This window comes from Sebastes fasciatus, chromosome 4, assembly GCF_043250625.1.
Source record: "Sebastes fasciatus isolate fSebFas1 chromosome 4, fSebFas1.pri, whole genome shotgun sequence".
NCBI lineage: Eukaryota > Metazoa > Chordata > Actinopteri > Perciformes > Sebastidae > Sebastes > Sebastes fasciatus.
In genome coordinates, this window is record NC_133798.1 from 39075935 (window position 1) to 39103419 (window position 27485).

Sequence of the window (27485 nt, forward strand, 5' to 3'; positions counted from 1 at the left end):
GCGTGCGTTAGACTCCTTGGTCCGTGTTTCAAGACGGGTCAGGTGGGTTGCCGACATCGCCGCAGACCCCTGGCGCCTTTTACGTGGGCCGCAGCACGACACGGTTGGGGTGCACTGAGGACAGTCCGCCCCGGTCGTCAGTCGCACCGGGAGCAGGGAGCCCCGTCACGGTGTTCCGGGCGGGGACCGTTGTTAAACTGCGGCCGCGAGCCACCTTCGCCCCGAGTCTTTCCAAGCCGACCTAGAGCCGGTCGCGGCGCACCGCCTCGTATGCGGGACTCCCCAGCCTGCCGTGTGTCGCTCACACCCTCCAGCTGGCTGTTAACAAGGGTCTTTAGGCACAAAGAAGTACTCATATCGGTACTCGGTATCGGCGAGCCGAGTACCCAAATGTAAGTACTTGTACTCGGTCTGAAAAAAGTGGTATCGGTGCTTCCCGACTTTGAGATCATAGAGCCTCCCAGCAGGGAGGGTTGGCAAGGACGCCAAGAGAGGGGATGGCCAGAGTTAACACACACAGGGAGTAAAGCACAGCCACACACAGTGCAGACACATAATCACATACTATACATATGCACAGGCACACACAGGCACGGCTATACAATCTTAGTCCTATATTTGGTTTCTAATATGAAACAGGAGGACTGGTTCTCACTGTGCTCTCCCTGTTACCAATCGCTCAACCACTACTGGATGAAGTCTTATCCTGTTTTATATGTGTGACAGTCAGGACACCTCGTGACATCTCTGCAGTGTTTTAGTCACCTGTACTTGTTATAGAACGGATCAGTGTAGAGCAGGTTGTCAATTCAGTCAGACAGAAAATAGGCAAATGCTTCTTGGGGAGAGGAGAAGTCTTCCCAGCGGTGAAGTCACATTTGGGAGTGTGCTTACTAAGAAGAGATAAAGCATGATGGATGAGAGGGAAAACAACATCTTTGACCTTCTGGCCATCTCTCTAAAACCTTACAGTTAAAGAGTTACAGCTGCAGATGCAAATAGAGCAAATATGATTAAAAAAAAATTATTTTTATAAAACGGTCACTATATCCTGACAGTAGTGCATGAGACAGGTAATCTGAAAAAGAAAATCATGTGCCTCTGTGTCCTCCGGGCAACCAATCAGAGCCGAGCTGGAGCCTTGCCGTCTCTGAGCAGCTGTCAATCACTCGCCAACTCCGATCAAACAGTCAAACTAGGCAGCGCTGATTAAATATGAATCAATATTCTGTTACTGTAATGCCTATTTCTCTCCTCAAATGTTTTCAGAATCATCTTGTAGTGCACGGTTTAGCTGGAAAGTTAGAGAGTTTGTGACCCGGCAGGCAGCCGCGTTGAGATCAGTTGCGGGAATACCAAGCACCGCCCATCAGCCGGAGCAAACTTTCTAATTTTACAGCTAAACAGTACACTACAAGATGATTCTGAGAACATCTGAGGAGAGAAATACGCATTACAGTAACAGAATATTGATTCATATTTGATCAGCGCTGCCTCCATTGGATGAACAGCCAATGGGAACGCTCTCTCTCTGAAATGACCTGTGATTGGTCAAAGTCTCCCGTCACGGGCTAGATGTTCTAAAGCCTGAAAACAGAGCCATGAGGAGGAGCAGAAGTCTAGTTTTCTTTACAATATGCTGAAATTTTGCCCAATTGTCCAAAAATCTCCTGCCTCCTGCAGGTTTAACTGACGGGTAGAAGGAGAACGCAGTAAATATTGTGTTCTCCTCCTGCTTTCATTCATTAAGAATGACTAAGAGAGAGAGAGAGAGAGAGAGAGAGACCTAGTGCACAAACGTTACCACCTTTAGTGACTAATAGGCCGTACTGTAGGTTTCCTTCCGTGTGTTTGTGAGTGCATGTGTGCACGTGTGGGTGTGTACATATGTGGACTTGCGGTCGCACGCTTGCGTCTGTGTGTCTGTTGTGCGTGTATGGATGTGTTTGTCACACAGAGTAAAAGCCCTTAACTCCTTGTGGTCGCGGCTCTGTGGTCACACGAACTAGATGAACTCAGACGTCACACACAAACACACACACGCGTGCACGGCTCAGAACACCTCGAGGTGACTCCCCATGGCGTGGCGCCCAGTGTGTCACAAAACCACACAGCTGTACATTCCCAGACTCTGAGAGTGGGATTAGATTAGCTAAAGTGGAACACTTGCATCTGTAGGCGATGGCTGTGTGTTTCTGTCTGATTGCATCTGTTTGTTTATCTGCGTGTCTGCACATAAACAGCGCCTGTGAGAGACTCCTGCCAGCTCAAGGTGTGTGGGTGTGTTTTTATTAGATTATGTGAATGTTCTCCAGTGAGCTCCGATAGGTCAACGTTTTATGGCTGCGTAAACGGCTCCGTGTGCCACATGCCCGTTTTAGCTACAGCAGTATATAATTTGAAATCTTTACACTGAATGGCTTCTTTGATTGGCAGCACATTATGCATGGCTCAGTGCTACCGTATAGTGGCCACAAGGACACTATTAACTATTGACACTATAGATTATTTGCTTGCCATTTTTGTAAAAACACACTATTTTAAAAGTATCTTTCAGCTCTAAACTCACACCTGTACAGTGTTGGAGCAGTTTCACGTCTCCACTACTGTATGATTTGCACATGTGCCCGATTCTTCTGGACTTTGGCATCTGATGTGAAAAGCTAAATCAGAGTCAGCAGGCTTCACTTTTCTTCTCCAGGACCATCCTGCCCGATGGGAGGGTTTAGATGAGCAGATGGGAGAGTGTCATCACAGGCTTTTTGCATCACAGCTTGGTATCAATTTGTCCCATGAAGTGCATGCCAAAAGTGGTCGGCAGTAGCTTGAAATTATACCGCAGTTGTTTCCAGTGGCATTGTGATCGTGGCTGACAGGCATTCTAATGAGAGTCAATATCTCCCACAGCTCCAGGCAGAGCTTCTGAGGGCTGAGGAGGGCCATAGTGCAACATGAAGGCAGTATATTCACATATATTTATGTGAAGCCAAACTGATGGACAGTGTAATGCTGTGGCATTGGTTCGAGAAGTTTCTTTGAACATTTTGATGCTTCATTTCTACCACCAGCCTATACAGGAGGTGAGTGTTAGTGTGTGTACCCGATAGATAGATTTTGGGTGGAGTATCGCTTTAAGCACATCATGGAGAAAGAATGACAGGCTGCAATATTTTGTTCTAGAGCGGTTTTTACAAGGATCTGTTTGTGTGTGACTTTGTGTGTTCAGCATGAGTATTGAAATAGATTGCCTCGAGGCCACTTACGGCATTGTGTGTGTGTGTGTGTGTGTGTGTGTGTGTTGTTTGAGCTCAGATGGCGCTGAGTGTCCATTAAAGTGGTGTTGAGTGGATAGTGTGGAGGGTGGTGAGGGTGGGCGTGTTGGGGATCAGTCTGGTGTTGATAACCCAGCGAGTCCCCAATAACAAATGACCGTGAGAGCGTTGAACGTATTGAAGTGTCAGAGAGCGACTGGTGGCAGATGCGACAGAGGAAAGTAACAGTGCATAGGGACGGGTAAGTGGGAGGGGGGCGGGGGGGGATTGAGTAAGCAGTGATGTGCTGAGGGAGGAAAGAGGAGCAGGATGCCACCATCTGTTAGCCACATGCACACCCCACAGCAGTCACATAAATCTCAGCCAAGCTCAGCAATGCAAGGCTGCATTCCGCCAGGCTAAACGTGCACTGGCTAGCTACCTCCACAGAAATGTGCAGCTCATGTGACATACAGATCCAAACCATACATCCAGCATAATATGGATTAAGATGAAATGCAAACTGGATTGATCTGGGAGAAGTGTGGGAAAGTGTGTTGGAAAGGATTTCTCCACATGGGGAACTGTGATATTGATGAGTTGCTGAAAATTTAATTACCAACTTAGAGAATTAAGACAGACGTGGTAGAACAGTTACATAATCTTTTTTTTTTTTTTAAATGTGCTACTGTCGCAGTAGATGCATGAGTTATAGCTCCTAACTATGGGCTAGAAATCTGTAGGAAACATACCGCAGCTAGGCAACGGTTGATTTAAAAGTTGTTTATAAAGGCAAAGTTCTTCTGTTCTTCTGGTGTGGTCTCTTGGCCCTCCGCTACACTGGGAACAGTGGATGTGCAAATACACAGGGCACACACACACACACACACAAACACACACACACAGTTACAGGTCACCAATGTTAACGTCAAGTCGGAGGAGTCGAGTGTTCATGTGCTGTACAGATAGACTGAATGTCGATTCTTCCCTCCAGCCTTGTTTTTTGGCGAGTTGCTATAACGCTGGTGTGTGTGTGTATGTGTGTGAGTGTGTGAGTGTGTGAGTGTGTGTGTGTGTGTGTGTGTGTGTGTGTGTGTGTGTGTGTGTGTGTGTGTGTGTGTGTGTGCGCGTGTGTGAGTGTGTGTTTGTTTGGGTGTGTGTGTGTGTGTGTGTGTGTGTGTGTGTGACAGCTTCAGTGTCAATGTCACATCTCATGCCTTTGTCCCTCTGCTGTCCCATATAATGTGCAATACTGTGCTTGAGATTGAAATTGATTAAAAACAAAGTCAATATCTCCTGACTGCTGATATTTCAGAAACAGATGAAATTGTGATCAAATTGGTATTTCTACGATGTTTTCGTGAGAAGGTGACATAACAGTTCCCATCTCTTTACTGGTGACTGTATTTTGTAGATAAACTATGTGTTGCACGAATATATTGGCATTAGGTTAATCTGCAGTTGTTCATTGCACTTCAATGAGTGGTACAAGAATCACTGTAGTAGGGGAAAGAAATGCTTAAAGGTTCTCTATACGATATCCAGACCATCGATGCAGCAGCAAGCAACTATTTAATATGTAAAGATAAAGAGGAGTAATGTCTACCTGAGCAGAGAATGAAGTCGCTCTCTGTGTGTGTGTTGTAATCTGAGCTTCTGTGTGCTTTGTTGACATCGCCGGGCCGGCCGCATCTGCCTTTTAGTGAAAATTAGGGATGCTAATTTTGAAAGAAATTCTTAACCGATAACCGACCCTTGTTAACCGATTATTAACCGCTAACCGACAAGATCAGTCGAGCAACTAGCACCCACGATGCTGCGTGTAGTGTCGCGGTTTGCACCTATGTTCCCAGTAAAAGTCTCCACCTCACATTTAGTTTAGTTTAGCAGGTTGTCAGCTGTGTGTCTGCCCGGCGGAACGCCACTCTGTCTGTCCGGATTAACGATAGCGATTGCCCGACAAACAGTGTGTGTTTTTGTGCTACGTTAGCATCTGTAGCTCTGCTGGTAGCTCAATGCTCACCGATCGCTCTGTCATTGCAGCGTAACTTTAGCGAGTGTCCGACAGACCGTATGTGTGTGGCGGCGGGAAGTGTGGGTTTGTCGGTGGCGTTCTAGCTGTGAACGTAGCTGTAGCAGACAGTGTGTGTGCAGTTTATTTGTCGTGGATAAATGCTACGAGGCTACAACTCCTCCGCTCCGCTCAAGCGAACCAGAGACCGGAGCCGACTTCCGGTATCTTGCAACTCCGGCTCCGCCTCTTAAGGTGGACCAGCGTTTCTTCTTAAAGAGACGAGCCGCTCCTCTGAGTTTTTGAATTAATTATTAACATGTCTTTTAACCGCTTTAACCGATAGCGTTAATCGGTTAAAGTTCTTAACGTCGGTTAACGGTTAAACGGTTAATTATCAATATCCCTAGTGCAAGTCCATGCATGTGAGCGTGCCCCACTGGCTAGCTCACAGCCGCCGCTCTGCACTGCTCTCATACGGCGGTTACAGCTGATAACGCCGTCCCGACCGACGGTGTCAGCACCTTTAATGTAGTCTTCTGCACTTCCCTTCAGTTGTCCTCTCTTTGCTCTTTCTTACCTGTTCAGTGGTCTAGTTTACTGCAGGATAATAACGGTCTCTGATGTGACTTGCAGTCGTGAGTGTGACCTTTGAACTGTTGAATCCTCTGAAGGTTAAACATTCTAAGTAATTCTCCCCCCCCCCTCCATAAAACTAACCAAACCATGTTGTAAAACCAGTAATGTTCCACATTATTTTGCACTCACTTACAATAGCTATGAGATTCCCTTGTTGTGTCTCAGATGACACGTCGTATTACACATGACAGTGTTGTGGAAAGGGCAGAAGGTTGTGAACTCTTGGTTTTAATGTAAAGGGGCGTTTTATTTAGTGAGATATCGTATAGTGTATGTGTGAAGCTTATCTCCATGTAGGACCTTCTGTATTCTCTTAAAGAATATTAAAGATGTATAGAATGTGAAGGAAACATGGTCATTAAAAAAAATCATCTTTTCCATCTTTCGGATGCAGACACATACTTTTGGCTTCTCTGGCCTGATTTCATGGAACTTTAGATCGATTGAAATCATTGCTGGTGGAGAAATGATATAATAACATAGCGGCCAGAGATGAGTCACCACTAATTTCACGTTCCCTTTCAAACCCGCCGTTCAATTGTGCCGTTCGAGTGCTGCGGGTGAACAGCACAATTGAAAGCCCATCCAATGAGAAAGCCCAGTCATGACATCACAGTCATGCAGTGTGGCAGATGGATGGGGGAACAGCGCTCCAGAAACAACATCAGGAAACACTGCAGCAGAAGCGGGAGTTCAACTCTTGTCTCGCTAATCGCTCGGTAATGATCGGCAGAGTTGGTCAGAGGTTCGGTATCCAGCCAGAGGACTTGCTTACGACGCAGGAACACAGTGACTTCTTCAGGATAAGGAAACCATACAATAATCATAGCCCTGGGGTGTGCCATTGCTGTACGTCCATCATCAGTCCTTCATCAGCATACTTCTGCTATGAGGCCACGAGAACCACAGCCAAAGTGGCTGCTTGCCTTATCCTCTGTATGTGAAGTAAATGAAGGAACGTCCTTTGGAATATAACTGAAGGCTTTGGGGAACACTGCACAGGGGCTACGGATCGGAGCTATTGTTCCAGAAACTATTGGGAGACAGCCGATTCATTTTCAATTTTCCAAATACATTAACAAAATGGCCAGCTGATGAAAGCCTCGGCCTGCAGGGTTAGTATCGGTCCAGCTGGCCTCGCTCCCAATGACAAAGCCAGCACCAGCTGGCCGATTAATCTGTGGGTTTAACTTCTTCCTGCTAACTTAAATCTGGTTATCACAGCAGATATCAAAAATAAGATGCTTCTCTCCGGGTGCCGTGGTGATTTACGGCGCTGTGTATCTTCAGGATGGGATGATCACGCAGCCAGTCACATGCTCCGTCAGCAGCTGCAGGACAGGGACAGCTGTGACTTCCTGAATCCCAACTACTGAAACCGTTGCCAAGCCAGACTAATCACAGCTGGAGCAATGTCATTCCGATAAGATATCAAGCAGCTTAAGTTCTTGAGAGACCCAGATACATTTTATGATCAAGGGTGCTATCTTGAAAATGACTGAAAAATGAAAAGTGCTCAAGGTTGTATTAAGCATATTTAAACATGTACTGCACAGATGGTTGAACGCGTTCCAGGTATTTTAGGACTCAGGGCATCTGCCTAGTAGCAACAGAGCGCTACTGAGGGGTTTATTTAACTTATTCAACGTCATGCGGTGACATAAAAATGACAAATGGATGAGCGAGAGTGTGTAAATCTATCCACTCTGCACAGAACATGAAACTAAAGGAGCGAAGGGAAGAGCATCTCCCTCGGCCTTATCAAATAAGATGATCAGAGATGTGACATCATGAGGCTTCTTAGGAGATGATCAAAAAGAAAGTTAATGGAAGAAACCCAGTGTCATCCGCTGCTACTGGCTGTCCTGTGTGTCTGCCTCACAACGCATAAAACGTGTTCATCTTCCCTCTCTCTCTTTATGTCTCTGTTTTTTTCTCTCCTACTCCTTCCTTTCATCCTCGGCCAGACGTTTTTGGACATGTAAGATGTAAAAAAAAAAAAAAAAAATGCAGGAAGGAGAAGAAGAAAGAAAGGACAGTTCTAAAGGAATATGGCTCATATTAATCTGGAAATATTGCTTTACCTCATCTGAACTAAATTACTGGTCTGAACTCGCTGTCCTCGGAGAGCAGGCAGAGCGCCACCGGCAGCCCAGATGGGCAAGGAGTGGTCGGCAGATCTGTCACCGTGACCACGGTGAGCACATGAACCCCCGGTCTGTCGAGCTCCGTCGCCCTCCTTTTATATACAGCGGATCAAAAGTGTTTCTTTGTTGTTGTTGGGCTCGGATTTTATACTCAGTCTCTGGAGGAGAATCCGGAAGTTTTGAGACTCTTTCTCTCTTTCTTTGTCCCGTTTCCTGCTATCGTCGTGGCTTTGTGCATGTGTATCGTGAAGAGGCCAAGAGAACCTCGGAGCAAAGAAGTGAAAATAATGAGAGCTGATCTGTTGTTAAATAGTAAGGATGTCCTTATAGTTCATGACAGCATTTGAATGATTCTCTGGGTGATTTAGAGACGCAGTCATAGTAGTGCCTAGCTGATCCAAGTGTGCAATCCTGGAGGCCATGAAATCTATAGTTAGACGAGCGCAGCAGGCTTATGGTGTGGCTAAAGCTTGCCAAGGCTTGTGGTTTCCACTGGTAAGCAGCAGAGGCAGGCACAAGTGACTGCAGCTTCTCTCACTGCTACTCCCAGGAATTTAAAGGTGTGATTGCACGCGCTGCGAGTAAACACTGGCCCATCTGCTCTCTCTCTCACCCCTAACCGAGCTAAACTGACACAAAAATTTCACCACGCCATACAGTGAGATAGACAGGAGCCTCAGAGAAACCAGAGACAGACATATGATTATTGCATAATAGCGATGGCCGGTGGCACCAAGTCAAGCAGTACTGCTATGGTTGCTCATAACTCCGCTTGTCAGAGATGGGGGGTGAAAAGTGCTCAAACGACACGCTCGTGTCAGATGAAAGGCTTTGTTGCATCACTCCTCCGTCCTCGGGTGTTTAACAGAGACACAGAGAGGCTTTCTGTCGCTGTGACGTTGGGTCAGAAGGAAGGAGGGAGGAGGAGGAGGGAGGATGAGGAGGAGGATGAGGAAGAGCTGTGTTTTTTGTTCTTACATCAACTCCCAGTTTTGTAAAATTACAACACAGAAGAAAGCTGTGATTTATCTCCAGCACTGATCTTTGTGAAAGAAATGATAAATTAACATGCAGACAGCCGCCTCTGACAGAAAGCAGCAGGAAGGTTAGGGCAGTTATGAGTGACGGCACGTGAACAGGCTCACGCTTCAGTCACAATACCTACTACTAAACACATGCAGTACATACAGTACCACGCTGCACATCTGTGCTTCATATTACCATCATGGGCAACCAGACATCATAAAACAATCTAAAATGAACTATGGATTGAAGGCAATCAATCAATCAACCATGAAAGTGAGTAATATAGATGACAAAAGAAGTATTAGTGATATTTATTTTCACATATTATTATCGTAAGTGTTAATATTAGTGTTTGTGTTAAACCAGGGGTCAGCAACCTTTTCCATCAAAAGAGACGTTTTAGGCAAAAAGAAAAAATCAGCCTGTAGCTGCAAAACACCTGATCATTGTGATGAAGGTAACACAGTTTATAGTCTAAGTATATAGTATATAAGTCTAATGCAGTGAGGGCCAAAGAGACAATGTACTACGGAGTATTAGGACCACACTGAGGGAAAAAACATCTGAGATTTACACAATAAAGTCAGAATATTATGACTTTTTTCTCGTAATATTATGACCAGAATAAAGTCATAACTTAACAAGAAATAAAGTTATGACTTTATTTTCGTAATATTATGACTTTATTATCGAAATCTCGAGTCCTACCATAGACCTACAACAATGATAAATAAAAATTAAAATGTAAACAAAGAACATTTATTCATTTCCATTTTTAATAACTCCACAGGGAGCCACTGGAGAGGAGCTGAAGAGACGCAGGTTGCTGACCTCTGTGTTAAACAAATAAAAATGAACTCAAAAGAAATATCCTCAATGGATGTAACAATGAATTATCCCTCATCCCACCCCGAGTCTCATTAAACTGAGTATCTGCTCATACAAAGTCTCATCTGATATTCATATTTTCCTATATAATACCAGGACACAGTGCATGCATAGTATGTTAGTATGCAAACAATTTAGATATGTTGGACATGTGAACAGCTCGGCGTTATGACAATGTAACCTGCATCACAGCCTTCCTTTGATGGTTTCTCATATCTATAAATATTTAGTATAATATTTATATGTTTTGTATAATATCTATAGAGTGAAGTTCAAATGCAGTTTTTGCCAAAAGCAGCACTTAAGAGGTAAGATACGAGAGGTCAAACTAAAATAGAGTTGTTGTTTTTATGACTCCAACAAACGTGGCCGGAGGCGTTACGTTTCCGGGTTGTCTGTCTGTCCGTCTGTCCGACCCGTCTCAGGAACGCCTGGAGGGAAATGCATTACATCTGGCACAAACGTCTACTTGGACTTAAAGATTACCTCATTTTGGTGGTCAAAGGTCAACGTCATTGTGACCTGTGATGATAGACAAGGATGTAAACTACAACCTGACTGGTTGGTGGAGGCATACGACTGCAACGCTGTAATTCTAGTTTCAACTCAGGTATGTTCACTGTGTTAATGCAATAAGACCTTTTTGACAGTTGTTGGACCCGCAGTAGTAACGTTACACTAACCTAAAGATCACATATGTGTTGGCCGTGATATAGCCTGTGGATCAAGTGGCAAATGCCTTTTATTGGTTTGGATGCCGATCATGCAGACTCTGGACATCCCTCACACTGTACACGCCATCCTGACAGGACAGGAGGAGAAGTCAAGGTAGCTGGAAGGAGAAGTCAAGGTAGCTGGAAGGAGACAATGTGGGAACTAAATGTCTTTCTAGAAAGTTGACATGCGTTGACGCTGGAAAATAAGTCATTGGTGTATCCTGATGAGTTGACGCGTGTCATTGCAGGCTGACATGCATCAAGACGTCACTGGTGTGTGTTGCCTTTCAGACTACTTCTCATCAGAGTTATTAATAATAATGTGTGAATATTATTTTTCCCTCTTTTTACCTTTTCTTTCTCTCTTTCAATATTTTGCCCCTGATGGATTTGATGATTTTTAATCAAATAACGTTAACAATATTCTAGTTTTATTGAGATTCAACGTGGTGTCACATTATCAGCAAATAACATCCAACGTTGAACTACATCTACCTGCACAGCCTCAACCTCCACAGCCCCCACCAATAGTGAGCATCTTAGGTCAGTTGGCCAGAGCTGAGCTAAACTGTGGGAGGTGTAGTAGCATGTATTTATCTGTAATTGAAATGGGGGCATTGGACACCCCGCTGACAGTAGATGTGGCATCATATAAATTCATCTGATTTTTTTACGAGCAATTTTATCACATTTGCTCCCAGAATGGCACATGTTTTATCGTCTGGTGAATGCTACGGCTTCTATGGACGGTATGTGACGCCCCAGATGTATTCAATTCAATTCAATTTATTTTTGTATAGCGTCAAATCACAACAGAAGTTATCTCAAGACGCTTTATATATAGAGCAGGTCTTAGACCGTACACCATGGTTTAGAGACCCAACAAGATCCACCAAGCACGCTGTGGCCAGGAAAAACAGAACCGGGCTCAGGGTGGGCGGCCATCTGCCGAGACCGGCTGGGGGGATAGATAGATAGAGAGAAAGAGAGAGAGAGGGAAGCAGCCACAATGATAGCACAGCAGCTGTAATAACTAATACAAGTAGGACTAATAACACAAAACCAATAGTAGTGGATTTAAAAGAGTGATAATACAACTATCGGAATTGATATCATTGGGTCGTCCTCGGACGGGCTTTCAAGCGGAGCTTCCAACTATCTCAGTCCTCCATACATCTGGCCAGCACTGTCCAGCATCTCTCCTCATTACGTCCATATATGATGGTGTGGGTCGTCCCTGTGATCGATGCCTGGCGTTGTATGTTGCACTCAAACCGTCTGTCTCTAACAACGAGCCTGCCGGAAGCCTTGGTTATACTCTCCGTAAGCGCGGTGGTACGGACATGAGCTGACGGGGAATCGTGACGAGGAAACGTTTGGATCTTTTATACTCTGTGCGAGTTTTTCCTCGTGGCAAACCGACAATCTCAAAGCTCCTCAAAGTTCTCAATGTTCTCCTTCCATCCACGTCCGCATAGTTAGAGAAATGTGGATGTGCGTGAATAGACAAAAAAAACTGCCTCAAGGAACCCTCGCGAAGGGCCGTGTCTGATGGTGTGACGTCACTTTGGCCGTGCGGACACTTGGACCCTCGCGGATGCGGCATTCATAAATCACACTTTTCAAAGCCAAAAAGTTGTGCACGCCCCCTCCGTCATCGGAGAGGTGGATTCTGGTCAGTGTCTCCCCGTGTTTGTACGTTCACCTGGCTTGCATATAACCGACCTGTGACCTCAGGAAACACATCCCCGTGGGAGAGGGAAATGTGCCTGTGAGAGGCCCACTCGTGGGCGGCAGGGTGGTTTTATACACAGACTGGCATTATCTGCATCTCCTGCTCCACTCAAAGGACAGGGCCACTAAATATACCCTACGAGGCCTTCCCAGGCTCCTCTGGGCTCGGGAGATGCGGCCGCCGCTTGGGCCGAAGGCCAATGACATGGCTGCCGACCTCCACGGAAAGTATTTTTAAGGTCAATTACAGGGTACAGTGCCTTTAGATGGCCGCCTGGTGCTGAGGAGGCCTCATATTAAAGGTTTATGTGGAGAAGGACCAGAGGAGTCTGCCTTAGCTCACCCCAGCTCCCATTGTTACCACACACCCACTGAGACAGTGCACTCTGAAGGATTCATGGGGTGATGCGTGCAGTGTGTGTGTGTGTGTGTGTGTGTGTGTGTGTGTGTGTGTCTGTATGAACTGAAAAAGTGATTGACATAGTTTTTTAATAAAAGTCAATAGTCTTTCAAAGATTAAGTTTAAGATTAATCAATGAAGACAAGAGTGAGTTGTTGGACTTTGATTCCAAAATGTGGAAATAATATATCTTTGTGAAGATGTGAAGAGGATTATTTATGTATTTGTCACAGTAAAAGTCACTTTAATGTAATTTATCTAGACATTTTTTGTGAATCTTGCAGTCATTTAAGGTTATGTTGTGGCCAACCTCACTCTGAACAGATAATGGGAGGACTCGTCACACTGCTTCAGTGCAACAATTTATATATGACATTCTGCAAAAACACTGGTCTCAAATTAGATGAGTCATAAGCATTTGCTTTTTTTTTGCTTTTTTTTTTGCTTTATAGGCTAGATACGGCTTCCTGCAAGCTTAACATTGCATAAAGCTTACAATGCTTATAATTAAAGGATAGGTTAACGTTTTTTTCCGTCTTAAATCTGAATTCACCGGCCCATATGATGAACATATGAAAGAGAGTTATTGGTCACTGTAATTATTCATCATGATGAACATGATTCCGATGCCAAAAGATTGCGGTCCAGATCCAGTCCTCCTTCTAAAGGTCAAATCAAGTTTCCAAAGCTGCAGTCGTTTTCGTACAAAATTCTGAGGAAGGAAACAGAAAAAAAAGGACAGCACAAACACAAAGTTCTACTGAATATAGATTGTAAATGTGGATGACAGCCACTTGATTTGAATAACTGACACTTCTGAAGTCTCATATTATCTGTGATTGAACTTTAAATTGCAGATTTTATGGATTTTGACCTCAATCTCTTCCATGGGAGCGGCACTAAAGGGAACGCTTCAGTATGAAAAGGATGAATGATTACAGCGACCACTAACTTTTTCCATGTACTGTACATGGGCATGTGAATTTTGTTTAAAGATAGGTTCTGATTTTTTTAAGTCTTATCTTTTAATACCATAGTATTAGGGATGCACCGATACCGGTACCAGTATCGGGTATCGGGTCCGATACTGTGCTCATGTACTCGTACTCGCAAAACGACACCAATACCACTTTACAGCAGCGTGGTGTTAACTTCTCGTCACCATCTTTCAGGTCCTCACGCTCCACCTCCCCGACGGTGCGGGCGAGATGGGCCGGTGGTGCGCCCGACCCCGCCGGGCCGGGATCCCACCTCAGCCGGCTCGCATTGGCCCTCACTTTCATCACGCCACGGGGTTTTGCTTGCATCCTCTGACTCACGCGTACGTTAGACTCCTTGGTCCGTGTTTCAAGACGGGTTGGGTGGGTTGCCGACATCGCCGCAGACCCCTGGCGCCTTTTACGTTGGCCATGGCACGACGCGGTTGGGGCGCAATGAGGACAGTCCGCCCCGGTCGACAGTCGCACCGGGAGCAGGGAGCCCCGTCACGGTGCGGCGAGGTCCGGGCGGGGAGCGCTGTAAAGCTGCGGCCGCGAGCCACCTTCGCCCCGAGCCTTTCCGAGCCGACCTAGAGCCGGTGGCGGCGCACCGCCTCGTATGCGGGACTCCCCAGCCTGCCGTGTGTCGCTCACACCCTCCAGCTGGCTGTTAACGAGGGTCTTTTGGCACAAAGAAGTACTCGTATCGGTACTCGGTATCGCTGAGTACCCAAATATAAGTAGTTGTACTCGGCCTGAAAAAAAGTGGTACCAATGCATCCCTACATAGTATATATATATATATAGATAGTATTGATTATGGTGGTTTATATGGTGGTACTTACTAACTCCCTCAGCAGGCCGGCTCCATGATATCGGACAACAACACAGCCTCAACAGAGAACGTGTAGCGTTTTCATCCACAGACAGATAATAACCACAGAATAACAAACACACTTTGTTGCTCATTAGAGGGCTTATCTAAACTCTCCACTCCCACACATTCACTCACACAAGCCCCATTCTCTCTACATTAGGCCACACACACACACACACACACACACAGACCCACACAGCTGACCGACCAGCGCTCAATATAAATGAGCATCCAGCGAGATGATTTTGGTTCTTTTCATGGTTCATTCCAACACGACTCCGGCCGGCCATAAATACAGGCCTGTCAGAATGTGCTCTACCCCACAGAGAGGGGAGTGGTGGAAGGTACAGTAGACACCATTCACCTCTCTGTGTGTTCGGAGGGGTGGGGGGGCAGAGGGAAGGTTGGAGTTGGTGGCTTTGGTCTCCACGAAGAGTGAAGTATTGATGGGACAAAAGTGAGGGGAAGGATTGAAAGGACCTATTTGTGCCGACGAGGGCCGGGCATCTCTGTGTTTGGTTTGCTGTGGCTCTGCCACAGTTCAATGGCAGCTCTATCCACCCTTCTCTATTCCAACCCCAGACGCTTTAATAAAGACAAAATAAAGGCACCGGAAGATGAAGCCCAAAGAGGAAATGTGCTTTAGTATTTAACTCTTAGTATCACTACTTTATCACTGTGCTCCAGACAGAAATGACATTTTGAGTGAGTAACCCTTCAATTAGCTAGAGTTTAGCCTGAGACACCAGACTAGCAAGGCACAGCGTAGTGATTATCTTGTTTTCACTGTGTGAACATCATTAGCAAATGTTTTTTTTAAATGCCCTAGGATAAAGCATAAAAGGAAGCTCCTGTAGATAGTCTTCAATAGTTTATGTTTCATCAGGTTCAACCAAGATATGTATTGTTCTTTGTGAAAGACCATTCTAAGGAGATTCTTGTGTGTGATCGTCGCTCAGTGAAAGGTCCTCGTGTGAATGCTGTTCTCTAAGCAGCATCCACAGGACTTCCATCCATTTTGGATGATTTGCATTCTTTGCCAAAATTCAGTGCCAACACAGGAAGTAGTTTGTCTCACATATGTAGCAAGTCAGGGTGTGGAGGTCGGCGTGGTAGATGGGCCTGACTTCCACGCAGACACAGACCTGCAATTAAGGATTGTCATAAAATTCTGTCTTTCCGCTATCAGTTATATCATTTTATGCCTCATTTCCACTCGACTTGACTCAACTCGACTCTCTTTTGGTACCAGGTCTTTTTCCTCTCTGTGCTTTTCACTGCAGATTGTAGTGGGCGTTCTCAGATGATCACCGTAGCTGCCGTTAACTTAGCAGCTACGATGCTGCGTTCACTGTCTCCAGTTCACCGTCCGGGAGCGTTAACTTAACAGCTACGATGCTGCGTTCACTGTCTCCAGTTCACCGTCCGGGAGCGTTAACTTAGCAGCTACGATGCTGCGTTCACTGTCTCCAGTTCACCGTCCGGGAGCGTTAACTTAACAGCTACGATGCTGCGTTCACTGTCTCCAGTTCACCGTCCGGGAGCGTTAACTTAACAGCTACGATGCTGCGTTCACTGTCTCCAGTTCACCGTCCGGGAGCGTTAACTTAGCAGCTACGATGCTGCGTTCACTGTCTCCAGTTCACCGTCCGGGAGCGTTAACTTAGCAGCTACGATGCTGCGTTCACTGTCTCCAGTTCAGCGTCCGGGAGCGTTAACTTAGCAGCTACGATGCTGCGTTCACTGTCTCCAGTTCACCGTCCGGGAGCGTTAACGTGTAGTGTCGCGGACATGCAGCCACTTTCCCAGTAAAAGTCTCCACCGCACATTTAGTTTAGTTTAGCAGGTTGTCAGCTGTGTGTCTGCCCGGCGGAACTTTAGCGAGTTTCCAACAAACAGTGTGTGTATTTGTGCTACGTTAGCAGCTCTAGCGTTGCCGGAGGCTTCGTGCTCGCCGCCGCACGTAGTCTGCGTAACTTTAGTGAGTTTCCAACAGACCATGTGTGTGTTGGTGGTGAGTGTGAGGTTGTTGGTGGCGTTCTAGCTGTGATCGTAGGTGTAGCAGTGTGTGTTCAGTTTATTTGTCGGTGAATAAATGCTACTAAACTAGAGACCGGAACCGACTTCCTGTATCCTGCAACTCCGGCTCCGCCTCTTAAGGTGGGCTGTTAAGGTGGACCAGCTTTTCTCCTTAAAGAGACGAGCCGCTCCTCTGAGCCGCTCAGCTTTTTAATTAATTATTAACATTTCTTTTAACCGTTTTAACCGATAGCGTTAATCGGTTAAAATGCTTAATGTCGGTTAACGGTTAAACGGTTAATTATTGACATCCCTACCAGGTACTATCCACAAATTTTGCTAAAGGACAACCAAACCTGAGTGAGCGGTGTTGAGTGGAGCCGTGTCGTACCATGCAGTGGAAATGTGGCACAGCGGGCTGCCAACTCAGTCTCTGGCCACATGTTACCTTGAATAGAAAGTATCCCAGTGACTTCCAAACAGTAAGGTACACACATTTTTAATTTGGGAAAAAGAGTTATAGGAAACAGTAAAAATAGTTTTCCCACTAAAAACTAAATCCGCCTTCTTCAACTCTTCCTCTTTCACCTCTAACCCCCTCGATCGCACCTCAACTCCTCCCGGCCCCAAATCCCCCCCAACTGGTTTCCCTGGGAACATCATCACTCCCGGTCCACATGGCCGGGCGAGTACACATCGCCAAGCTGCTATGTCTACACTGGCCAGGGTGCCCCGTGTTTGCCCTGGGGGAGAGCATGCGTTCGTGGCCGCGGGGCTTTCTGGGTCAGAAATGGCACACCAGGGTGTGATGGGCTTTGCTCTGCTGGTAATGGTCATCGTAGGTGTGACATTCCCAGAGAGAGCTGAGGCTCCGGCCACTCGGCCCGGCAGCTCCGGAAGACCAAAAGCTGCACAGACAGACAGAGGGAGGGAATGGATGTTTTAGACCTTTTGGTTAGCCACCATCAGCCGTGTCTGACGCAGAACCATTTCACTGGGCCCTTCCTCGTCTCCAACACATAATACACCCATAGAACGAGATGGTAAAATGGCTGGATGGCTGTAAACTCTTAATATTAATGTTTTTATTGGACATTTCAGGTGTGTAGCAGTCAGTGAGTCATGGAAAGCTGTCACCACATGTAGTCACCCTAAGTTCCTCTAATTGAGAGTTACAGGAGTGTTGGTGTGGGTGGCGATGGGGGAGGCCTTTCATTGGGGCTCTGGGTGTGTCAGCAACGCGACCTGGAACGACCCCGGTACCGTACATCCTCGCTGCAAAACCTCAGAAGAAGAACCGGTGCTCGTACTGTACTTTACAGCTCTGATGTCATGAAGCGACATGCGTGTGAAACTGTAGTAATTAAAACTGACCTGAGGCTTGATCTTTTCTTTAGCAGCTAATACACTTCATTGTCAAGTCTTGTTCAAGAGGTTACCACACAGTAATGAGTGTGTGTGTGTGTGTGTGTGTGTGTGTGTGTGTGTGTGTGTGTGTGTGTGTGTGTGTGTGTGTGTGTGTGTGTGTGTGTGCACCAATACAGTGTGGCACACAGCCAGGCTACAACACTTGACTCCACTGTCATGTTGCCATGGCAACATTGATTCATCTTCTTTTTTTTCTCAGAAGCTCAGAATCGGTTCCTAAATGTTGTATTTTTCGGAGGAAAAGACGAGCTGCTGTTTAGATTTATGGAAAGTGAGCGTCAGAAAGCTTTCTCTAGTTTCTATATTTAGCTTTAGGGAAATATATTTAGTACAGTAGGTCTCCCTGCACGTTGCCTCCGAAAGGTCACAGTTTAATTAGTTCTTTGACCCAGGTGTTACTCCCTGAGGGGAGGTTAGAATACTCTAAGGCCATTAAAACACTTTATATGTTTAGCATTGGTAGTTTATATGACTTTTTTCCGCCACAGAGAGAGAGAGGGAGTCTATTTAGATGGTTGGCAGAGTGAGGATATTGGTTTAAGGGTAAAGCTGTTTTTTTTAATGCCCTGCACAAACTAAAAATACTTGTTTAGACTAGTATAACACAAGCCGTTGGTATCCTGATACAGGCCCACAGGGTTGGGTTTAAACAATCTCCATATTCACCCTGGAAATGTTGAGGAGTTGATGGTTACGCTGCCTCGCTTTGATTCATCTCACAAAGGTTTTCTGTCTTAAGAACACAGAAAGTCCCCTCTCTTTCCATCTGCCTCCACTCTGCTTTCAATTCAGGTCGTTAGGAGGGAAATTTCAATTTCACAACAACCTTTGATTGAATCCCAAAGTCTGATATGATTCCAACTGCCATCCCATAAACTTTAAGTCCCAGTGTATGTAGTGGTCGTTCCATTTATCCACTTTAGTTCACAAGTTCAGATGTGATTTTTTACCACAAACTATTCTTAGAGTTCTTCAGAAGTTTCATTCTGTACTATAATATTGTACTTCCTTTTGGCCCATTCCAGCCTGCAGGTTGTTTTGCCAAATGTGTATGATGCCTGACGGTCGGAGCATTTCCTGTGGCTTTTTGAAATCCAATCAGAGGCGGCGTGTTTTGGCTTTTCTGTAACCTGAAGTTCCTGTGGGATGATGGTGTTGTTCTTCCTCCAGCCCGCTCTGTGTAAAGGATGTTTTTAACCCAGTGGTGTTTAGATATTCACCCATACGTCCCCTGACTCTGATATTTAATGTAGGTCGGGAAGACATTTGACGTTTTATGGCATGCACACAGCTCTCTTTTTGAAATAGGTTGTTTATAATGAGCAGATTTTGTGCACCAAGCAGCACATGGCATTCTCATCACACATGCAGACTGTGTTTGTTTAACTCTTTGGATTCAATTCAGTTTACAGTGACAGGATTCAAACAGAAATGATTGAAATCAATGTGGGAGGAATTGTTCCTGAAAAATAAGCTCCTAAAAGAAGGGTACAGTAACCTCAGTTCTGAAATCAAGAGGCACAAACAGAAGCGTGCAGAGTGAGAGGGATGCTGTGTAAAAAGGATTGCCTCATCCCTGTCTGCAGATGGACTGTATGTACTGTACATTACAGCTCAACTCAACCCCTAGTGGCTGCAAAAAATATTGTCAGTGAATTCCACCTCAGTCCTAAATCCCAGTTTTAGATCCAGAAACACAATCACATCTTTGGTTGTTAAATGTGGCTGACAAGCCTGTCATTACTCTTCTAATTTTCCTCATTATATGGACACTTAGTGCTATTTTTTATCTATTTACTATCCTTCTGGTAATGACAACACTTGATTACATAGTAGACGGTAAACAAACAACAGCTTTCAGATGTTGGATTAGTTTTTTTTCTGTCACTAAAGCCCCAGATTAAAGACATAAAGCACCACAGAGGCGCTGTCCGTGGCTCTGCTTTTTGGGAGGATTAGTGTTTCTTAGCAATAAAGAGCGCTGTAATGAGTTTGTCTCCCCCCTTTCTCTGTCGTATACCTCACCCAAGCCTCTCCACCGGTCTCAAACCCCAACCCCAGGCCTGCGCTTTCACAGCCGACAATGAAGGCAGCCCATAACCCCTAAGTACTGTTTTGTGGACCTGTGTAAATTTGACACTATTACGCCACAGAGAGGGTCTGTGTAGGTGTTAATGCTAGTGTGGGAGATCGCCAGAGATCTGTATAATCCCCGCTTACCTCGTCATGTGCTGCCAAAAAAAAGTGGCTCCCTTTTTTTACTGCATCACGCAGACCAGACGCTTCGGTCCTTTTTCTGTGATCTTTTAAATCGCTCTAATTCTTTTCCTGCATTCCTCTTCGTGTTGGTTTAAAATACAGTATTCTGCTGTTCTTTTGCTTATTCCTGTTGAGCAATCAAGAAAAGCCACTACTGTATCTGAGACTGGTGTAACCTTATTTTAAAGTCAGGGCTGTCTTTTTCTGTGAAAGCACTTCAAACAGGACGCCATATGCGGTATGGTGGCGGTGCTGGTGGAAGTAGTGATGTGCTGCGGTGCTGGTGTCTCTTTCTAATTTTCTGCAGGATCAAGGCCCAACTGTCAGTCTAGGAACTGGAGCCGGGCCGACAGCGTTTACCAGTCGCTCACATTCTCGAGGAATCACTACTTTGAACTTTTTTGCTATTTCATGTCAAGGACCTCCAACAGTAGTTTGACCTCCAGTGAACCCGTGACTGTGAGTTGTTGTAGAATATACTTCAGTCCTCTCTTAAGTTGACTGAATTCCCCTTTTTGCTAATTACAAGTTGATGTGAAACTTTTACCACTGTTTTTTCACTCTTCTTTTCTTTTACTTTGCACCTCTCATGTCTGTGCCACGGCTCGGTATGAGCTGGTAGTGGAGCTGAAGGTTTGTGTGTGGAGGCGCTGGGGGGCAGGGTGCAGAGCTGGGTTGAGCGTACCCAGCCCCTCATAATTACAGACAGTAAACAGCCAGCGCTTTTAAGCCTATTTTCCCCGTCTGATGGGGAGAGAGTTCACTTTGGCGTAAGAAGAAAAGGCAGAGAGGATGACGAGGGAAGGGCAAGACGGTCTGAAGATCACGGTCATCCTTATTCTGGGTGTTGACGTTGTTGGCTGTTTGGTTGGTGAGACTTAGAGACAGGTTTATAGACAGACAGAGACAGACGTTGTCCCCACCCCCCCTAGAACTCCACACTTCTTCTTCTTCTTGAGCGACAGTCTTTTGATGTGCTCTTTCTTACAGTAAGTCTTAATTAGACCCCTGGTTAAAGATATGTCTTCTCTTTTTACTTTTCTCCCTTAAAGCTGTCACATTGATCACCCGTCTTGCTCGGTGTTTCTCTCTGAGTGTGTCTGTGTTTTTCTTTCCGTCTGCCTGCCTGTCTGTGTCCTTCCTTCCATCTCTCTCTCTCGCTCTCTCTCTCTCTCAAGTGAATCTCTGCTTCGCTTGGTCCAAATTTAATTCTCCTCCCTCTGCTTTTACCTCCCCGTATACCTCACACACACACACACTTTATCCGTCCTTGCTGCATTTTCTGTGCTTCATCTGTTAAACTGAACCCAATCTGAGGCAGTGTGTTCAACGTAATAACAAACAAGTAACAGTTTGTGGATTGGAACCATATGTTCTCTATACCATCTCTCTGTCTTCCTCACCTCCTTCCTCATCTCTCTCTCTGGCCCTCTCTGTCTGTGCACTGCACAGCGCTGGCAGGCGGTTGGGTTGGGAGGTTTTCTTTGGCTGCTCCCCCCTCTCTTGGCCTGGGACAGGCCCTGGAGCGTGCTACTGGCTGGGAGTGTGGAGGGGAAGCGGGGAGGTAGTGAAGGGAGGAGGGGAAGGAGGGAGGCAGAGCTTGGGAGGAGGGAGACTGGAGGGGTGGAGGCGTGGTCTGCAGCTGGTAATGAAGTCTTCTCTTTTCATCCTCAGAAGGCAGAGTGTGAGCGGACGGGCCCGGGGTCTGCGCAGCTCCACTGCTTTCTCTGCCTGTAAAGTGTGCCGAGCGCCCCTCCGCTCAGCGCTGCGCTGCCTGAGCGTCGGCGCCCCGTCTCCCACAGCTGAGAGATACAAAGAGACCTGAGAGAGTCTGAGAGAGAGAGAGACCGCTACAGTCATGAGGCTTTCCCTTGTGTCGGCTCCACAGCATTACTCTTGAGGTAAGACTCCAGACTTCTGCTGCTGCTCCTGTCTGTCTCCCTCTCACTGCTCTCCTTACTGCTGTCTGTCTGTCTCTGTTGATTGTTGTGGTGGTGGGGGGTGGGGGGGAAGAGGGGGGTGGGGGGGGGGGTGATGGGGGCTGTCCGCTTTAGATCCCTCCCACTTTGAATGTGTGTGTGTGTGTGTGTGTGTGTGTGTGTGTGTGTGTGTGTGTGTGTGTGTGTGTGTGTGTGTGTGCGCACATACAGTATGTGCAGTGATGCAGTACGTAGGTATGTGCATGTGTGTGAGCATGCACACATGAATATACTGTATGTGTGTGTGTGTCTTTGCACATTTCCTACGCTGTTTATGTGTGAGCGCAGACTGAGTCAGCATTCAGTGAAAGGTTTATGTTAATGGTGACGAATGGTTCCTACTAGTCAGGCAGGGAGGAGGGTCAGACCGGGGCTGAGACCTTCTGGAAGGACGAAGACGGGACGGGGACTTTAGTAACAGCTGACTGGAACATATTCTCTGATAATTCAGTTTTTGTTGTCAGGTAGATTTAATATCACTCTATTGACTTGTATTGTTGGTCTGAGCTCGTGCTGGTTTAATATTCAGCTACACAGTGATGCTACCCTCTCATTTGAAATGAGCTGTTAAATGTTGTACACATGAGTGTGTGTGTGTGTGTGTGTGTGGGTGAGCACGTGTAGAGATGTTTATGTGCACTGTTGATTGCTGTTTAAGGCAGACGGATGCAACAGGCTATCAGGGCTCATCTCTGTAAATAAGAAGAGGACAGGAGACGGTCTGTCCTCATCGGCAGCCCAGTGACACCGGGCTTTGAAGTGATTTCAGTGGATCTGTCCTCCTCCCCGCTGGGCAATTCAGATCCGGCCTGCGACTCTCTCACTTTCATCCACATTCCCTCGGAAATCCATCCATCTGTATTCTTTCACTCACCTCCTTCCTGCTCTTGTTCACCCCACGAGTTCTTGCACCCTGACGGCGAGGCCTTCGCCTCCTATCAACACCTCCTAGCGCTCTCCTAGACTGTATTCCTACGCTTTTATTCTCCATCCCCTCTAGTCAGACACGCTCCTAGGGAACGGGTCTTTCCGATACCTCTCCCGGAAAAAAGAAAAAACCTAAGCGACTTTCCATTAGTTTTCTGCCGGGCCATGAGAATTATGGTTTCCCAAATGAATAGCGTACAGGAGCTCGGCTTAATTGAAAAAACACAAGCATGGTCTGCCATGAAGGAGACGGTCCTTGTGTCACTGCTGAACTGTGCGAATGTACTTTCCAGAGCTGGCGAGGGGGAGGGAGAGAGAAAGAGAGAGAGAGGAAAATAGAAAAAGAGCATGCGATAGAGGACAGACAGAAGGCTGAGGCAAATAGGATTATGAAATGAAAAGTGTGGAAACTCAAAAGGACTGATTGAAAACATTGTGGGTAGTATAGAGCAAGAGAGATTTTGAGGTGAATGCAGCCGGACACAGAAAATGATTTTAAAAATCCTTCTTAAGGAAACAAGAAGAAAAAGGAAAGCTGTGTGAATTTCCAGTTTGGCCTCATGTGGTCTCGCAGTCGGGTGAATAAAAGGGAATTTCAGTGGAATAGAAGCAGGCCATCATTAGACATTAAGCCAACAATAACAACAATAGAAGCCACAGTAAAAGCTGCTGTAACAGCAGCATCTCTCTCTAATGATTCTCCCAACAGGGAGGCATCATAACATCTAACCTACTGAAGCTGCTCAGCTGTGTTGCATTCAGACCACCAGTGAGCCTTTATGGACGTTTGTTCTACGCTGCTGCATTTCCCACGTGAATAATACTTGACACATCTTATCAATATCTGCCTCGTTATCTGCCCCCCCCCCACCCTCCCGCCCTCTCCGCTGTGTTTGTGTGACATGTTTGTTTGGCAACCCCCATATGGTGACGATTGAGACCCATCTCATTGGTTCAGATGGCACATTTGTAGCACACATGTTTGCCAGCAGCAGCTGTTGTTGCTGGGGCCTGCAGGGGAAAGCATCTCTTGTTGACTCCTCTCTCTGGGTGGCTCATTTTGTTTGTCAGGGTACTGTGACCTCTGACCCGCGCTACCACCTCCTCTCCTCTCACACTGTTAATGTAACTCTAGACTCCCCTGACAGCCCCCCACACCCACCCCCACTCTTCCACCACACTCATGCATGCATGATTACCGGGAGGGAGAAACGTGGAAAGATCAACAATTGCAACAGTAGATCTTAGTTAAAGTAAGTCTTCTAAAGAAACGTCCACCGGGGATACTGGGATGAAAATGTCTTTAGTCAGGATGACCTCACTGTAACCCGAGAGAGTGAGAGAGTGTGTGGAGATTCAACTGTGAACACTTTCTTTTCTTTTTATGACTAATACACATTTGCATTTTCATCTTATACTTTACTAAAGACTATTAATCATAATCCCCCAACCACAGACTGTGACTACATGACTCATACTATTACAGTTCAATGCCTATAAGGGGCGTGATAACAGCTATAAGGTGGGTTTATTATAAACTCAGCAGGTACTGTCCAGACCAGTCACCAAGGTTACATAAGACCAGGGAGCTTATTCATTCCTTAATTCCCATGTGGAGTGATAGGGGTCACGACCTCTGACCTCTCCGTCTCACTCTTGACTTTCATTTGGTTTCAGCAGTGAAAGCCGAACAGCGACCTCCACCTCAGTCAGTCAGTCTTTCATTACCAGTGTTCTGGTGTTAAATAACTGGTTGAGATGCAATTTCAGAGGATGATAAGTAAATGAAAACACATTACTGGGGGGTTTCCCTGGCAACCGATTGAACCAGCTTGTCTTCGACACACAGTATTGTCCCTCTGCGGCACTCGTTGCTCAACTAAACTCAAAAGTGTCATATTTAAAGCACTAAACTTAGGGGAGGTCACCAAATGGGGTCATATATAGAGAGAGACAGATAAAAATGCCTACACACATTTAGGGTTTATCCCAGAATCATAATTTGTGCATTGTACACACATAGTCAATGACGAAAGTTGATAAACTTGTTGCCTTGCTTAAATATCCTAAAAGTCTATAAGCTTATTGTCGGACTGACTATTGAATTATCAAAGAAACTTGTGACTAAGCTGTGAAAACGCTGCCGTAGCACACAGTTTTCTCTCAAATGTTCCTGACAGCTGGCGTCAACGTACTGTAGATGTTCCCCTGGGAAACACAACCTCCTCTATCATTCTGAATAGTGAAGAAAAGTTAACACGATGTGTCCCCAACGGGAACGCCACTCCTCCCTCCCTCTCTCCATCTTCTGGATTAAAACAGTTTGAACGTGTTGCTTCTTTAATGTGAGCTAATAACGCAGCATCAACGAAGGGGGGGGGAAGAAAGGAAAGAAGTATTGTGTTTGCTTGTTCATAGACCTGAATGGAATGAGTTCTGAATGTATAATAAATAATCAGATTTAGATTTCATTGGACAGGCTGCCCAGATTTGTTCCCGCAGTCACTAAAACTTTGAAAACATCGGAGTCGGTTGGTTTCATATAAACACATTAGAACGCCAAACCTTCATTTCTTTGCCTGTATAATTTTCAGCTAAATTTAAATACATAATTGAAGAGCTGCCTTCATGATTAAAAATCATAAACCATAGGCCTGTGTTATTTCTTGATTTACAAACTTTTACCAGTCCTGTCAGTTTAAGAGTGATAGCAAAGTTACAGTCACATGTTTAGTGTTTTGGTGGTGGAGCTCCACTCCGGTTTATATTTTCAGCATCCATGCCTCAGAAATTAATGAGCTGTAGTGTAGTTAGTCAAATAAACTGCGGTATGTATTAAATAAATATTTATTTGGTGGAGCTGATGATGGAAACATCCATTGCTTTCTTTCTCATTATGCTTCTTCTAAACAGATTTTCATGACCTAAACTATGATGGTAAATCCCTCTGTAGTTTGACAGATAACATGTTTTTCATTATTTGGGCTATACAGTAGATATTTAGGGTGTGGCATTGTGATTAACCCCTTACCATTCCGCCCTCGTTTTTAGAGATCTCCACAAGAGTGTCAGCGTTACAGTGATACCCAATTTATGCAATTCCAAGTCTGTTTAGGAACCCCAGTATGCAGAAATATTCAAATACACCATTTTAGAATAGGCCAAAATAACACATTTATACTGCATGAAAAAAAACTGCAGGATTTGTGGGCATGTCTGTAAAGGGGAGACTCGTGCGTACCCATAGAACCCATTTTTATTCACATATCTGGAGGTCAGAGGTCAAGGGACCCCTTTAAAAAATCGCCATGCCAGTTTTTCCTCGCCAAAATTGAGTGTAACTTCGTAGCGTTATTTACCGATCTTCCTGGCAAGCTAGCATGACATGGTCGGCACCAATGGATTCATCAGGTTTTCTAGTTTCATATAATACCAGTATCTTCACTCTACTACAATCTCTGAAAGATAGAATAGCGGCTGGGCTCAACGGGTTATTTGAATTCTGACTCAGCTCCCATCGCTGTCCAGATACACACAGTAGAATTAACTATTGGTGACAAAGTGTGCATTCATTATAATACCTTTATGCTGCTTTTCCTGCACTTTCTACGATGCATCAGTTCTACAAATAAAAGATTTGTCATAATAAGGGCCTTGTGTGATATCAGGACGCTGAACTGCTGGAGCTGGCTCTGCAGGCCTGTCTCCATCTCTTCCTCAGCTCAGCATCAAATAGTTCAGGTAGGCAGCTTCCTGAGACAGCGCCTCTTTACTTACAGCATAAATGGTCTTATCTGACACAACTTCCAAGGGCATTTTAAACTAAAAAAGGTGCATCCGAGTTACCAGATACTTTGTCCTCCATCCTCTCTGGCGCTCTTACTGACCACCTACAGTAGTTATCCTACTACACCTCGACTTAGGCCTGTAGAAGGATTAGGAGGCTGAGTTTTCTTAAGATGAGCAGATTCACTGCAGTGCAGATGTAAAACACATGACTTGCAGAAGAGGAGAGTTCCCCTGGTTCCATCATCCTTCCACTCCTCCTCTACCTCCCTGTCTGTGTCCTCCTCCTCAAACAGGAGGACACATTAAGCATATTTTCCGTCCTACCGTACTTCTCCGTTTGTCAGATCGCACCTTCGATCTCAAGAGCTCCCCCACAAATCCACTCACAGACTCCCAGACTGATGTATATATACGTGTA

At 45.6% G+C, this 27485-nt stretch overlaps 1 protein-coding gene across 3 annotated transcripts in view; it reads left to right on the plus strand.

Moving 5' to 3' along the window:
• znf469 (zinc finger protein 469) overlaps positions 1–27485 on the plus strand; it is a 229626-nt gene that overhangs the window by 161309 nt on the left and 40832 nt on the right. For 2 of the 3 annotated variants that reach the window (XM_074634149.1, XM_074634150.1), the window contains one exon: positions 22047–22273. The gene's annotated coding sequence lies outside the window, so the exon portion shown is untranslated. Of the gene's footprint in view, positions 1–20699; positions 20832–22046; positions 22274–27485 lie in introns of those variants that run through there. The other variant, XM_074634151.1, reaches the window with a different exon arrangement.